Raw genomic sequence first — 13,577 nt, 5'->3', positions numbered from 1 at the left:
GAGGAGTGAGGGGTTGGGGCTTAGGCGCAACAGAACAGAAGGGGCCCAGGCTTGCCCCTGCCTCTGGTCTCAGTTGGCAGGAGACCACACCTGGCAGACCAGCAGGCTTCCTGGGCTTGAGTGGGTGGGGCAAACGCCCTCCACTTCGCTCCTGCTCCTCCGGTCCTGGAGGACTCCTCTCGCTTGCCTCTCCTGATCTCGCGGGCTTCCCCCCTATGTCCCCAGGACCCACATGGCCTGGAGGGGGGCTTTGGAGGACAGGGGACCAGCCTGGGAGCTCAGCAGGCTCCCCATGCCCGAGTGGGTGGGGCAAATGCCCTCTGCTCCTTTCCCACTCCCCCTGCCTGCCTCTCCTATTCTATTCTGGCCTCCCTCCTGCACCCCCAGGATCAACCCAGCCTGGAGGGGAACCATGAGGGCATAGGACCCAGCCCGAGAGCGGGGCAGACTTCCCTGGCCGATTGGACAGGGGAAACGCTGGGCCCGCTTCCTCCCTGATCTGAGCCCCCGAGGGCCCCTCCAGGTGTGGGAACCCCTCTCCCCTCTCAGCCACTGCTCAGGGGCACTGGTCCTGTCTAGCCTCCACTTCTTCTCCCCCCTCAGTTCCCCCACATCCTACTGGTTCGCTTGGGGGTTCTTCCCATTTCCTTGGGCGTCAGGGTCCCCCACAAGCGTCTGCCAGGCACCCTAGTTGCGGCAACCATGGTTAATTTTGATGCATTTCTTATTAGTTTCACTTTAGTGTGTTTGTTTATGTGTGTGTGTGTGTGTATGTGTGTGCGCACGCATGCATGTTTACACAGTTGGAGTAAGCCAATAATATTTACTGAGCACTATTTTTATTCAGAGCCCTTTGTTCCTGTCCTAATAATCTTATTAAAGAAATGAGGGGCTTTGACTTTCTGTCCTCATTGTGAACTACTCCTCAGGAGGCATTCCTTTCACGTGAAATTAGACTTCCCTCTTTCCATGTTACCGTTACCCTGTGCTGAATGTATGTTTGTCCTTTTTGTTATATCTATCTAGGCTCTCTCCCTCTCTGAGAGATAATACAGTGGAAGCCTGCTCAGACATGTCGGAACAATATTGGAAAACAGAATTCAGTCAGTGAAAACAAGAGAGTAAAGTATGTGAGAGTGTCCCTGACTTGAAGAAGAGTCAAGTAGTGTTGTGATGTCAGGCTTGGTGGATATGGGGAAGAGTTGCATGCTAAGACTGTTTTGTGACGGAAGCTAACTCCAGGGAGCAAATGGCAGGTCTAAGGCCAGACCTAAGAAAGAAGATGTTAAGTCCTAGCCAGAGGGAATGTGGGTAATAGACATAGTGGATGATGGAAACTTGGGGACTTATTATAAGGGTGGCTGAACTAGTTCTACCAAATGGAACTAGTTCTACCATATATTAATTAATTAATATATGATCATTATAGGAACACTAGAAAGTACAGATAAGTGGCTGTCCACTTACTTTAAAATATCTTTTGGTGCTTGCTTTGTGGTATTAGTTGTATCTAGGGTGGAGATTAGGGGAAGAGAGAGAATTGGGAATTGGAGAAAGTATATACAAGAGATGAATAGGAAAGTACATCACTGCAATATAATCATTCAAGAAGAAATATAGTGATCTGTCATCTTTGTAAATATAGTAACCTGTCCATCACTGCTACTTGACTTGTTATGTATTACTTTGGTGATTTGAATTAAATCTGTTATTTTTAGAAAACACTTAAATTCATAAATTGGCATTAACAAGCTGGAAATAGACCAGGATTTAAATGTGGCTTATTTCCTGTCATCCTAAAAGAATTCATCGAAGTCTTGGTGGAATGCAGTGTCTAATACCTGAGGGCACCCCTCTGAGATACCGAAGTGTTTGCCTCAAAGGAAAGCGATGAGCTCTTATGGCCCCTTCTAAGGGACACCACTTTGCTACTCCCATTGTGCTCCTAATGCACAGTACCCAGCATGTGAGTTATTGCTTGTCAGGAAAGCTCTGATTGTCACTGTGAAATGTTGTTCTCCAGGTGTTTTTAAGAGTCATTTTAAGAGTCATTAAGAGTGGTGTCAGCACAGCCAGCGGGCCTTCCATTTTGGAACATCGATGCCTTCCGCAAGGGTTGGCAGACTACTGGTTCTGGCCTGATTAATAGTTCCAAACAGGAGTGAGGCATGTCCAGGAGGTGGCAAAGAATCCCTGGACCAGGCTAAGTTTTTATTCTTCAATCTGCCTCTAGGGTGCAGAGGCTAACTCTGCTCCTGTGAGGTAATTAGGGAGGAATCAGGAAGTAAGACTGCTTGCCTGCTTGGTATGAATTGTCATACAAGACTCATTTGTGACTCAGTTGTCTTATATCTTTATGAGATATTTATTTTGTAAAGTAGTTTTACATACATAATTAGATGAAACCTCTGAGTCCTGGGTGGCAGGCAGTGTATAGATAAAGGACATAAGACAATCTTTTCTTTTTTTAGCACCTATTACTTTTTTTTTTTCCCCTAATACCCTTGGGCTTGGAGGACATAGTATCTTCCTATGGAAAATGCACATGAAAATCTATGCCCTAAAATGCTTCTCAGCAGAAAATGAACACAATGAAACATGAAGAGTCTAGAAAGAAGAGATGAGATTCACTGCTTCCCTCCCTCCCTTCCTCTCTCCTTTCCTTCCTTCCTTTCGGTTTGATATATATTAAACCCTCCTAGACTGAGGTACACTTAATGGTTCCTGCCTCTTGCTAGAATTGTAATGCTAATTTTTTTTTTTTTTTTTGGTCGCACATCAGTTTATTGAGGAAATTGTGATGTTAGAGGTTAATTCTATTCACTTGATTACTTTTCATGATGTCAAACAAAACTCCAAAGGCCACAAGCCATGAAGTTACACAATTACTTTCCCATATTTTGTTCAGGAAACACAAACATCAAACACAAAGAAATGTTCAAGTGAATCTGAAAATTGCCCCCTTCCTACTTTTTTTCAAAAGGTGGTAATTAAGGGTTAGGAAGTACAGTGGAATGGAGGAAGGATGAAAATGGGACATGTAGAAGGCAAACATTTTTGCTCGATTTAATTTTCAGTGTTTCAAATCTTTCCAATTTTTTTAAACATGTTTTGCACCAAAAAAGGAATCAGTACTTTTCATTCCACTCTTGTCAACTTTAGCCAAAGCCTTCTGAGCTGCAGTCATTTTGCTATTTTTCTTTACAGTCTTCAAATCTTTAGTGTTAAACTTAGTGTAATCTTCTTTTGCTTCTACGGGCTCATCTGATTACTTTCTTTGATGGAGGGTTTGGCACTGAAGCTGGAGGTTCTGGAAGCTTTAAATATTTAGATAAGTCATCACTTAATTCTTTAAGGATGTAATCAGATATCAGACCATGGGCATAATGAATATAATCCTCTTCCTTGTCACTGGAAACCGGGTCACCAGAGAAAAATGCAGTAGACTGTACCCGGGCACCGACATTTACACTATTGGTTTTTAATGCTGCCATAGTCTGATTAACCTTTTTTTCCAGCCATTTTAATGTCTTCTCTTTCCTGTGCTTGTAATATTTCTTCTTGTCTATTTCTTTCTCCTCTGTCACATGTCAAAGTAACTTCTTAAGTTCAGGAAGTTTCAGCAACAAGATGCAATTCAGAAACATGTCATCCATCACAACTTGATCCAGGGGCTGAAACTTTCCCTCTCTATCAGCCTTTATAAGGTAGTGGAGAAGCAGAAACAGAGGGTCCATGGGTGTGGCAAAGTGAAGAAGAACTCTTGATTGAACTGATTCATTTATAAACCAAGAATGTTTTTTTGCCTTGAAAACTTTTATTTCAAACAGCTGCGGTAGACACATATTGAACAAGTAAATGGCTCCTTCCCCTGAACATGGGTTAACCAGTTTTACAAACATAAGCCCACTTTTCATCTTCTTTGAAGCATCTTTTAGATACTCTGGGACTAGGAACACGTGCTGCCAGGAGCGAGCCCCTTCTCCGCAGTCCACGCCTCCCGCCCTGCTGCCTGTTTGGTCTCGGCGGCCGCAGGCCAGGCCTCTGCTAATTGTTTTTTAAAAAGCCAATTATATTTTCATGTTGCCGAGAAAATTTCTGCCTAGAGTATAAAACACCTGCTTGTGACATTTTTTTCCATACCGGTTAACAGTTCTGTCCAGTAGGTGGACTCCTTCATGTACAGATAGGGGTTTTCTTTTTCCTTTAATCAAGTGTTCTTAAATTTGTGAAAAGGCATTTCCTCATATTGAACTTTTGGTTTCACCAATTTATTTTCTGAAAGACTGAAAATAGATTTTGGTATACTGCCTGTTCCTGTTTGAGAAATAACTTCATCTTTAGTTACTTTTTCTTTTGTTTTATTTCATTTTTGTTTTAGTTTATATCTTGACATTTTAAATTTATAAATCAGAGCCCCTTTGCAGTGACTAAATTTACCATCTGCCTTGGATTCTTTTAAAATAAACTACATTTCTGTGCTTATATTCATCACAATATACAAATGTGTGAATGATTATGATTAATATATATTGATACCAAGGACTAATAATTATATTTGTTGTGAGAATAAATCTGTTTATAGTCTCCATAGTTGTTTTCTTCACATTGTTCTGGAGTAAATGTTTTTTTATAATGCTTTTTTCAACAGGGAATCTGGCACATGAGTCATTTTTAAGCCAGTCCCTGAAATTTACACTAGTTACTACCCCTAGGGTCAGATGTCTTTGGCAGTTTCTCTGTGGCCACTGGGACAAGTGCAAATTCTCATTCTGGGTTATGAGTCTGTCTTTGTCCCTAAATCCTTACCTTTCACCCCTGTTCTTTGAAAATCTTATCATACCATGTACTTATAGACACTGAGATTTTGTATGCGTGATGAAAATACCAGTAGTTGATTCAATACTTCTATTCCAACATGAAAAAGAAATCTCTTGACCTGGAAACCCAATTTAGGAAAAGCTTCATTTAAGTAACCTTTGTGTGCTCTTTCTCTGTGACTGAGCCAGTGATGATAGCATGTGACCTGAAACCAAATTTCTCTCACAGTTCATTGCGTTTTCATATATTACAGGTTCTACCTCCAGTGAAAGATTAAAATGTCAAAGATAAGTAGAAAAAACAAGGCAACCTCTTCCCTGTATAATCAAGGCCAATTTTGCTGTTTTTATTCTAGATTGTAAATTTGTTGAAAGAAAGAATTGTATCTTATTCATCTTCATATTTATCCTAGTATCTGATATCAAACATGGAAGCATAACTGAACAGAATGTGTTCTGTTACTTCAAAAATTGAAATAACTTGGATCAGAACCTTCTATTAAGCAGAATAATTAAGGATGTCATTACAGAACAGAAATTTAAAAAAAAAAAAACCACACACAGATATTTAAGATAGGCAGATATAGTTTTGAATCATGACTCCTTTTATTAGCTGTCTGACCCTGCTCAAGTTATTGAACCTCTTGGAGCTTCAGGTTTCTCAGTTTCTAAAATGGGAATAACAGTACTTAGAAATAATCGAGGACAAGATATTATATAATTTATCCAATAATATGTTATGAAAAATGAAGACTCAAACCCAGCTCTTCTGATTTCTTCTGTATAACATTGAAAATGTCTTTCTATACTTTAAGTACTTACAAAGGACAGGGATTAGAAAACTCTCCATACTAGTTACGATAATCCTGTTCTAGGATGATATAGGGAGAAGGAAAAAGATAATACTGGAAACTTCATTCTGAAAGCAAACTTAAATTTTGAGACCTTTCTATGGCCTGAACTTTAGTGTCACCTCAAAATTCGTATATCCTAATGCCCAGTGTGAAGGTATTTGGAGGTGGGGCCCTTGGTGGGTGGGTGGGGGGGTGCTTACGTCATGAGAGTGGAACCTTCATGAATGAGATTAGTGCTTTTATAGAAGTGACCCCACAGAGCTCCCTAGCCCCTTCCACCATGTGACGATATAATAAGAAGTCTGTGACAGGAAGAGAACCCTCACCCAACTATGCTGGCACCCTGATCTTGGACTTCTGGCCTCCAAAACTGTGAAAAGTAAATGTTTATTGTTTATAAACCAGCCAGTTTATGGTGTTCTGTTGTAGCAGCCCAGATGGGCTAAGACAGACCTTGACAAGAACTTTAAACTGATATTCAGGCAATGTAATTAAATGTTTAACATTTTATAAGTTGGTAGATAAGAATTAGTTTGAGAGAAAATTTTAGTGCAAAAAAATGTGGAAAGGTAAGGAATTCTGAAAGGACCAAATCAGAGAGATTATTTTCTAAATTAAGTCAGATAACCAAAATATATGCCAAGATATTAAATCTATGAAGTAATTTCAAGAAAGCATGAAGAAAATGAAGAGTTGGAATTGTCAAAGTAATTGATAATGTCCTTCACATGGTTAAATATTTTCTTCTAGAATTAAAAATTTAATCCAGATATGATATCAATTTAATTATACTCAGGACTGGTACTAGCCTTACCTAGGATTCAACTGTATGAAAATATAATACACCTTGATTTTTTTTTACCAAAAATTTAAGGTAGAGATTTTATTTCCCGCTGCCTGTCAAAAATAAGAGGAAACTGACCTTATTTTTTATAAAATTATAACCTTCAGATTAAGTTGCCCAAGAGACCGAGTGAAGGATATTTATTAAAAGTCCCTTTCCCCGGCTTCCCTGGTGGCGCAGTGGTTGAGAGTCCGCCTGCCTATGCAGGGGACACGGGTTCGTGCCCCGGTCCGGGAAGATCCCACATGCCGCGGAGCGGCTGGGCCGGTAAGCCATGGCCGCTGAGCCTGCGCGTCCGGAGCCTGTGCTCCGCAACAGGAGAGGCCGCAACAGTGAGAGGCCCGCGTAACGCAAAAAAAAAGTCCCTTCCCCATTGCAAAACTAGGAATAGTACAGGTATGCAATAATAATAATGATGATTGCAGACAGAAAAAGGGTTAAGAACCAGGGCTATGGGACTATTCAAGGAAACGGACAGGGTCTACTATTTGATTCTTACTCTTCTCTGCAGGCCACTATATCAAAAGGCATTCAAAGGATTGCTTTCTTTTAGGCTCTAAATATCCTTTGGGCGTTTGCAGATCTGCATGCTACATTGGAAAAACCTCAGCTTACAAGATGTCCTGTTCAAGCTGTGCCGTAAAAGCAGAGGAAGTAGCAGCCCCAGGCTTTCTATCTTTGTCAGGACTCCTCTTGAGATATTAATGTAAAAGTTTACAAAACTAAAAGTTGAATTACATCTCAGGTTCAATTGGATCTGTTAAAATGGCTTATGGTTCAGGGTAATTTATCAGGTTTATGTATCTATTGGCAGAATTTATAGTGTTGCATAGACCACATACAGGTGGAGTTGAGGAAAGAAATCACTCTTTGTCATCTCTTAGTCTTTTTTGTCTTTGAGATGTGGCAGGAGTAGTGCTGAATAAAAGCCAAGTAACCTGGAAATCCATTCTTTCTTTTAGAGTGACTTGGGATAAGATCTCAGTTCTCACATAGGTGTTATTTATAACATATAGAGTTTAGAAAGAAGAGAGCTTTGGTTGTCAAAGAGATATTTTTATTATCCTGGGATACATACATCTAAAACTCTAGGACTTTCAGTAAAAATTTTCTTCATAGCTTCCAATCAGTTGCACCAGCTGCTTCTTCAGAATGTCTCTTGATCAATAATGCCCATGATACTGGAAGGAGAGGAGAGAAACTTTCTATACAGTAGAAGTGAAATCTCAGTTAAGAGATACATATGTCTGGTTGCTGGCCCAAATTTTTGAACTGCTCCATGTTTTCTAATATTTATTGTTAGATCAAGAATGTGTATTTTTATGGTGTTTCGTTTATCTAAAAAATTTTTATGACTCTTCTCATTAGCAAAGACAAAATCAGTCCACCATATTTGAACTTCAGCCAGTCATTACCAGGCTAGACTAACTGCCTTTCTGAGATGATTTTTAAGAAATAGATTTGGGGGACTTCTCTGGCAGTCCAGTGGTTAGGACTCCACGCTTCCACTGCAGGGGGCACGGGTTCGATCCCTGGTTGGGGAACTAAGATCCCACATGCCCTGAGGCGTGGTCAAAAAAAAAAAAAAGAGAAAAAGAAAAAGAAATAGATTTGGAACAACCAAGTTTTACTAATCAAAAATCAGTTGTATTTAACACTAATTAGGTGTAGTGACTTTTCAGAGTAAAAAATGTCAGATATATTTTCAGCATAGATAAAACTACACACTCCTTTTTGGTACTTGCATCAACCTGCCCTGCTCTAGTTTGTTTTATATACATGTGGGTTTACATTACTGTATTTTAATACATTTTAATAATTTTCAGAGTATCTATTGTTAATGATTTTCTTATAGAATCTTAAACTTAAAAGAAAAATTGGAAGCACAGTACAAAGAATGCTTTTTTCCCCTAAACTGTTTGTAAGTTACTAATTTGATTCTTTATCATTCCCAAATGCTTTAGTGTTTAAACCGTATGAACAAGGACATTCTACCGCATAATCATGACACCACCTTCAGAACCAAAAAATCAACTTTGATACATCCAGAGACATCTCAGATTCCATTCAAGTTTCACCGATTGTCCTAAATGCATCCAGCAAAAAATCCAGCTAAAATTCTCATATTGTATTTAGTTATTTTGTCTCTTTTGACTTTTTCAGTCTGGAATATTTCCATGATTTTTTCTTTGACTTTAATGACCCTAACTCTTTTGAAGATTGCATGCTAGTTATTTTGTAGAATGTTCCCTCAATATGAATTGGTCTGCTGTTTCCTCATGATTACATTCAGATTTGTCAGGAAACCACAGAAGGAATACTTTCATCTTTTCATTATATCCTATCAGGTGGTGCATGGTTTCAGTTTGCCCCATTACTCATGATATTCACCTTGATTACTATATTAATGTGGTGTCTGCTATATTCCTTCACTGTAAAGTAACTCTTTTCCCTGTTGTAATTTATATTTTGTGGGAAGGTACTGTGGAACTGTGTAAATATCCCGTTCCTCATAAATCTGTAGTTTAATTTGTTAATTTTTATCAATATAGACTAGAGGCTTTCTATTTTATTTTTGTGTTCAAATTGTTCCCAATTTGGCAAGCAGTAGCCCACTTATGCCAACTTGTCTGTTCTTAGGATATGTGCCATTATTTGAGCACTTCATTTCTGTGGCTTATCTTTAAAATTTTTTTTCCAGCTTTATTGAAGTATGATTGAAAAATAAAAATTGTATTTAAGGTGTACAATACAGTGATTTGATATATGTATACATTGTGAAGTGATTACTACAGTCAAGCTAATTAACATATCCATCACCTCACAGTTAACTTTTTTTTGTGTGTGTGGACTTAAGATTTACTCCTTTAGCAAATTTCAAGTATATAATACATCATTATTAACTATAGTCACCATTCTGAACTTATCTTAAAACTGAAAGTCTATACCTTTTGGCCAATGTCTCCCCATTTCCTCCAAGACCCAGACCCCAATAGTAACCACTCTTCTACTCTGTTTCTATGGACTTGACTTTTTTAGATTTCCTGTGTAAGTGAGATCATACAGTATTTCTCTTTCTGTGTTTGGCATATTTCATTTAGCATAATGTCCTCAGGGTTCATTTATGTTGTCACAAATGGCAGGATTTCCTTCCTTTTTATGGCTGAACACTATTCCATTGCATGTGTATGTATATCTTTATATGTATTTATACATTACATATATAAATAATATGTATTTATATATAAAATACATATTTATGATAAATTTATATATGTTATATATAAGATGTAGATATATGTATGGATAAAGAAAATTTGGTTTATATATGTAATTTTCTTTATCCATTAATCTATTGATGGACACTTAGGTTGTTTTTATGTCTTGGCTACTGTAAGTGATGCTGCAATGAACATGAGAGTGCATATATCTCTTTGAGATATGGATTTTATTTCCTTTGGATATATACCCAGAAGTAGAATTGGTGGCTCATAGTGTAGTTCTATTTTTAATCTTTTGAGGAACCTCCATATTGTTTTCCATATGACCAAGTTACATTCCCGCCAGTAGTGTACAAGAGTTCCCTTTTCTCCACATCCTTACCAATGCTTATCTTTTGACTTTTTGATGATGGCCATTCTGACAGGTGTCATATCTCATTGTGGTTTTGATTTGCATTTCCCTGATGATTAGTGATGCTGAGCACCTTTTCGTATACCTGTTGGCCATTTGTATATCTTCTTTGGAAAAGTGTCTGTTCAGGTCCTTTGCTCATTTTTAAAATTGGATTATTTATTGCTATTAAGTTGTATGAGCTCCTTATATATTTTGAATAGCCATATTGGATATTTGTAGCTTATCTTGCACATTCTGTGTCTCAGGCCCAGAGTCAGCCATTTCTTCAAGTAGCCTCATTTCTTTTAATGGAGAATGGTAGAAGCTAAGACCCAGGAGTTAGGTGTACTGATTGCTTTTGGAGTGTCAGTGCTTCCAGGCCTTACAGTGGATTAATGTAGGGAATATAGATATATATAACACACATACAAGCACACTCTCATTTATGTCAATAATTATTCCTCTTTATGTAGTGAAAACCGTGAGTTCTTAGTACAACCAATACCAGTCCCAAACTACCAGATTTATTTTAGTTTTCTCCTTTTGCATATGTTTAACTCTTATCTCTGATTCTGAGAAACCTGTCTCCTGGTTTCTCCCAGGAAATATATTGTCTTTAATGTACCAATTATTTGTCTTTGTTTTCAACTCCTACCCCACACAGATGCCTTTCTCATCCTGTTCCAACTCTGACTCCCATATGGGATGTCCTCTTCATTCCACTAGGGATTCTATACCCCATCCTAAGTCACTCTCCGTAGACGAGCTCCTTGCCCCATTTGGACTCTGACATCCAGTGCTGTGCTGCTCTCACTTATAAATATGTTCCTTACTGCATTTGGGCTTCTGGTTCTCCCTGCTGGACCAGCCTACATGCAGAAAGATCCTTCTCGCTGTGCTCGAGCTCTGACACAACACAAAAGGCCACGCCCATGAACAGATGCCCCTCCTCATCTTGCTTAGGTGCTGGCATCTCAGGTCAGGCACCTTCCCACAGGAATCACTGCTTACTCTGGCTCTGAGTGCCTGTGCCGAGCTTCTCCTCCTCTCTCTTGCTCAGATGCTTCCCCAACTCACAGCTAACTCCAGGTTGCCCTTCCATGTGGATGCCCTCCTCACCCAGGTCAGACTGATACTCCGTCACACGGAGACTTCCTCTGTGGACACCCCTGAATCTCATTTGTGCTCTGATACACTGTTCTGGGTTTCTATTTGTACCCTTCTCACAACTGGAAAACATGTCTATTTTGCTCTCCTCCTATGTATGATTTTTTATATGTATTTTTTTAACTCCTATTTTAGAAAATCAAAAAGCTTTCTTTTTAAGAGAATAGAACTGAAACGTATGTTTGAAACTCTGAAAATCAGGTGGTCCTCTTTTTTTTTTTTTTTGCGGTACGCATGCCTCTCACTGTTGTGGCCTCTCCCGTTGAGGAGCACAGGCTCCAAACGTGCAGGCTCAGCGGCCATGGCTCATGGGCCCAGCTGCTCCGCGGCATGTGGGATCCTCCCGGACCAGGGCACGAACCCGTGTCCCCTGCATCAGCAGGCGGACTCTCAACCACTGCGCCACCAGGGAAGCCTGGTCCTCTTCTCTTTATGAAGAGAGTCACAAAAAGATTATTTGAATATCACCATTCAGTATATTTAACCTATTATTTTTTTTTATAAAAGTTTGATCTCTACTTGACCATTTTTACAAGAACATAGGTTTGCCCCATTCACATATCTTAGACAATCATTAATCTATCCTTAAGTAACACTACAATTAGTAGAGTTGAATTTTGTAAACCCTTTTTTAAAGATTATGTCGAGTCCACTTTGTGTCCTTATATACCTAGTGTGTTTCCAGCAATGAAAAAAGCACAGTGGGTAATAGAGAGATAACATAGGGCATATCTCATCACCTCAAGCAGCTTATGATCTTTTTGGACTAGCAATAGTTCCAAAGGAGAAGCAATGCAGTGTAGCATATAAACTTCGCTGAATAACAGTCTGTTGGTAAGTATGATGTACATTCCAAGAAAAATATGGCTTGTGGACTGGATCAGTTGAATTTTCTCATAGGAAGTGTCTGAAGCGTTATCACTTCAATTGGCCCTGGAGAGTAGATGGGATTTGGACAGATGAAAAGATGGGGTAAAAAGAAGAAGCATGCATCAGGAAAATCACAGGTAGAATAAGCATGGCGCATGGGGGGATGCAAAGGAATTTATTGTGATGGGAGCAACAGTAAATTGGGAAGTCATAGGAGGTTAGATTGACAACTAAAATGGGATACTATTTCCCAGGGCTTGGAACCTGTCAGTACAAAGAGTGGGCTTTTCCCATAGTCACTAGAACCACAGTAGGATCTAGAGCAACATTATGACATGATGAAAGTTGTGTTTTAGGAAACTTAATCTAGAGGATATTTCTTGTGTAGGTTAGAGTTGGGGAAGACTAATTTAGTCAGTTAAAAACAAGCTGGAAGTGTTCAGGGCCTCGAATTCAGCTATGACACTGAGGATGGAAAAGATGGAACAACTCTGAACTCTTTCCAAGGACAACTGAGAACACAGTGAAACAAACCAACAAACAAAAAATGAAAGGTTAAAAGTGGCTTCAGAAGCTATGAGGCAAAATGAGTGGGCAGTGCATTCTCTGAAAGTAACATTAACATCTAACATTTTGCACTTTCCATTCGATTTAAAATGCCTTTCTTTAATTTCCTGGTTTAGTAATTATTTTATCTCATGACTTTCCAGATAATCTGCAGAATGGCCATTTAAAAAAGCAAAATAGAGAGGAAGATTAAAAAGAAGAATTGGTAATGAATGGTTTGAAACACATACATGAGCAGAAGTTATCTCTACATGCAGTGTAGCAGCTACCCACAAGCAGGTACATGTTCGAGATAAATTATTCAGCCTTAGTTCCCAGCCATAGTCTTGGAAGCAGATGGAAGGTTTGAAGTATTTTTAATAAGCATTTAGATGTAGGATTGAACCTGTAATTTTCAGAGAATACTTAGGAGACCAGCCGATATATCAAGTAGGGAGCACGGTAATATGATTATGTCTCTGTACAAACAAACACATAACAGAAGAGATGCAACCAGCATAGAACTGCATGTGTCAGTCTTACAAAATACACAAAAATATCAGTGCTGAGAGAAATTTCTAGAAAACATCTGCTATGTTTGCAGATATTTGGCCAAGTTTACAATTTTTTTTTTAAAGCATCATGTCTAAGTCTACATAGATAAAAAATACTGTGTGCTTTCAGAGGTTATCAGGGACTATATAAAACCTACATATCAAAGCATAACCTTTATTTAGAAATATGATTAATATAGCTGAGAATACATTCTGCTCTTAGAACAAAAAAAATAGACAAAAAATCAATATGATGGGCCATATGTTGTTTGGCAGTTATAGAAATGGAATATAAAATGAAGGCTAG

General features: G+C 38.8%; 1 pseudogene; it reads right to left on the bottom strand.

Moving 5' to 3' along the window:
• Window positions 1–2,140: 2,140 nt before the first annotated feature.
• On the bottom strand, window positions 2,141–11,106 carry LOC111171523 (ribonuclease H2 subunit B pseudogene; annotated as a pseudogene).
• Between the last annotated feature and the right edge of the window lie 2,471 nt (window positions 11,107–13,577).

The sequence above is a fragment of the Delphinapterus leucas genome, chromosome 5 (assembly GCF_059928025.1).
Source record: "Delphinapterus leucas isolate spDelLeu-1000000601 "Yukka" chromosome 5, BTC_Dleu_Yukka2, whole genome shotgun sequence".
In the NCBI taxonomy this organism is placed as follows: Eukaryota; Metazoa; Chordata; class Mammalia; order Artiodactyla; family Monodontidae; genus Delphinapterus; species Delphinapterus leucas.
Note: the sequence above shows the minus strand (reverse complement) of the source record. Positions and strands in the feature narration are given on the sequence as shown.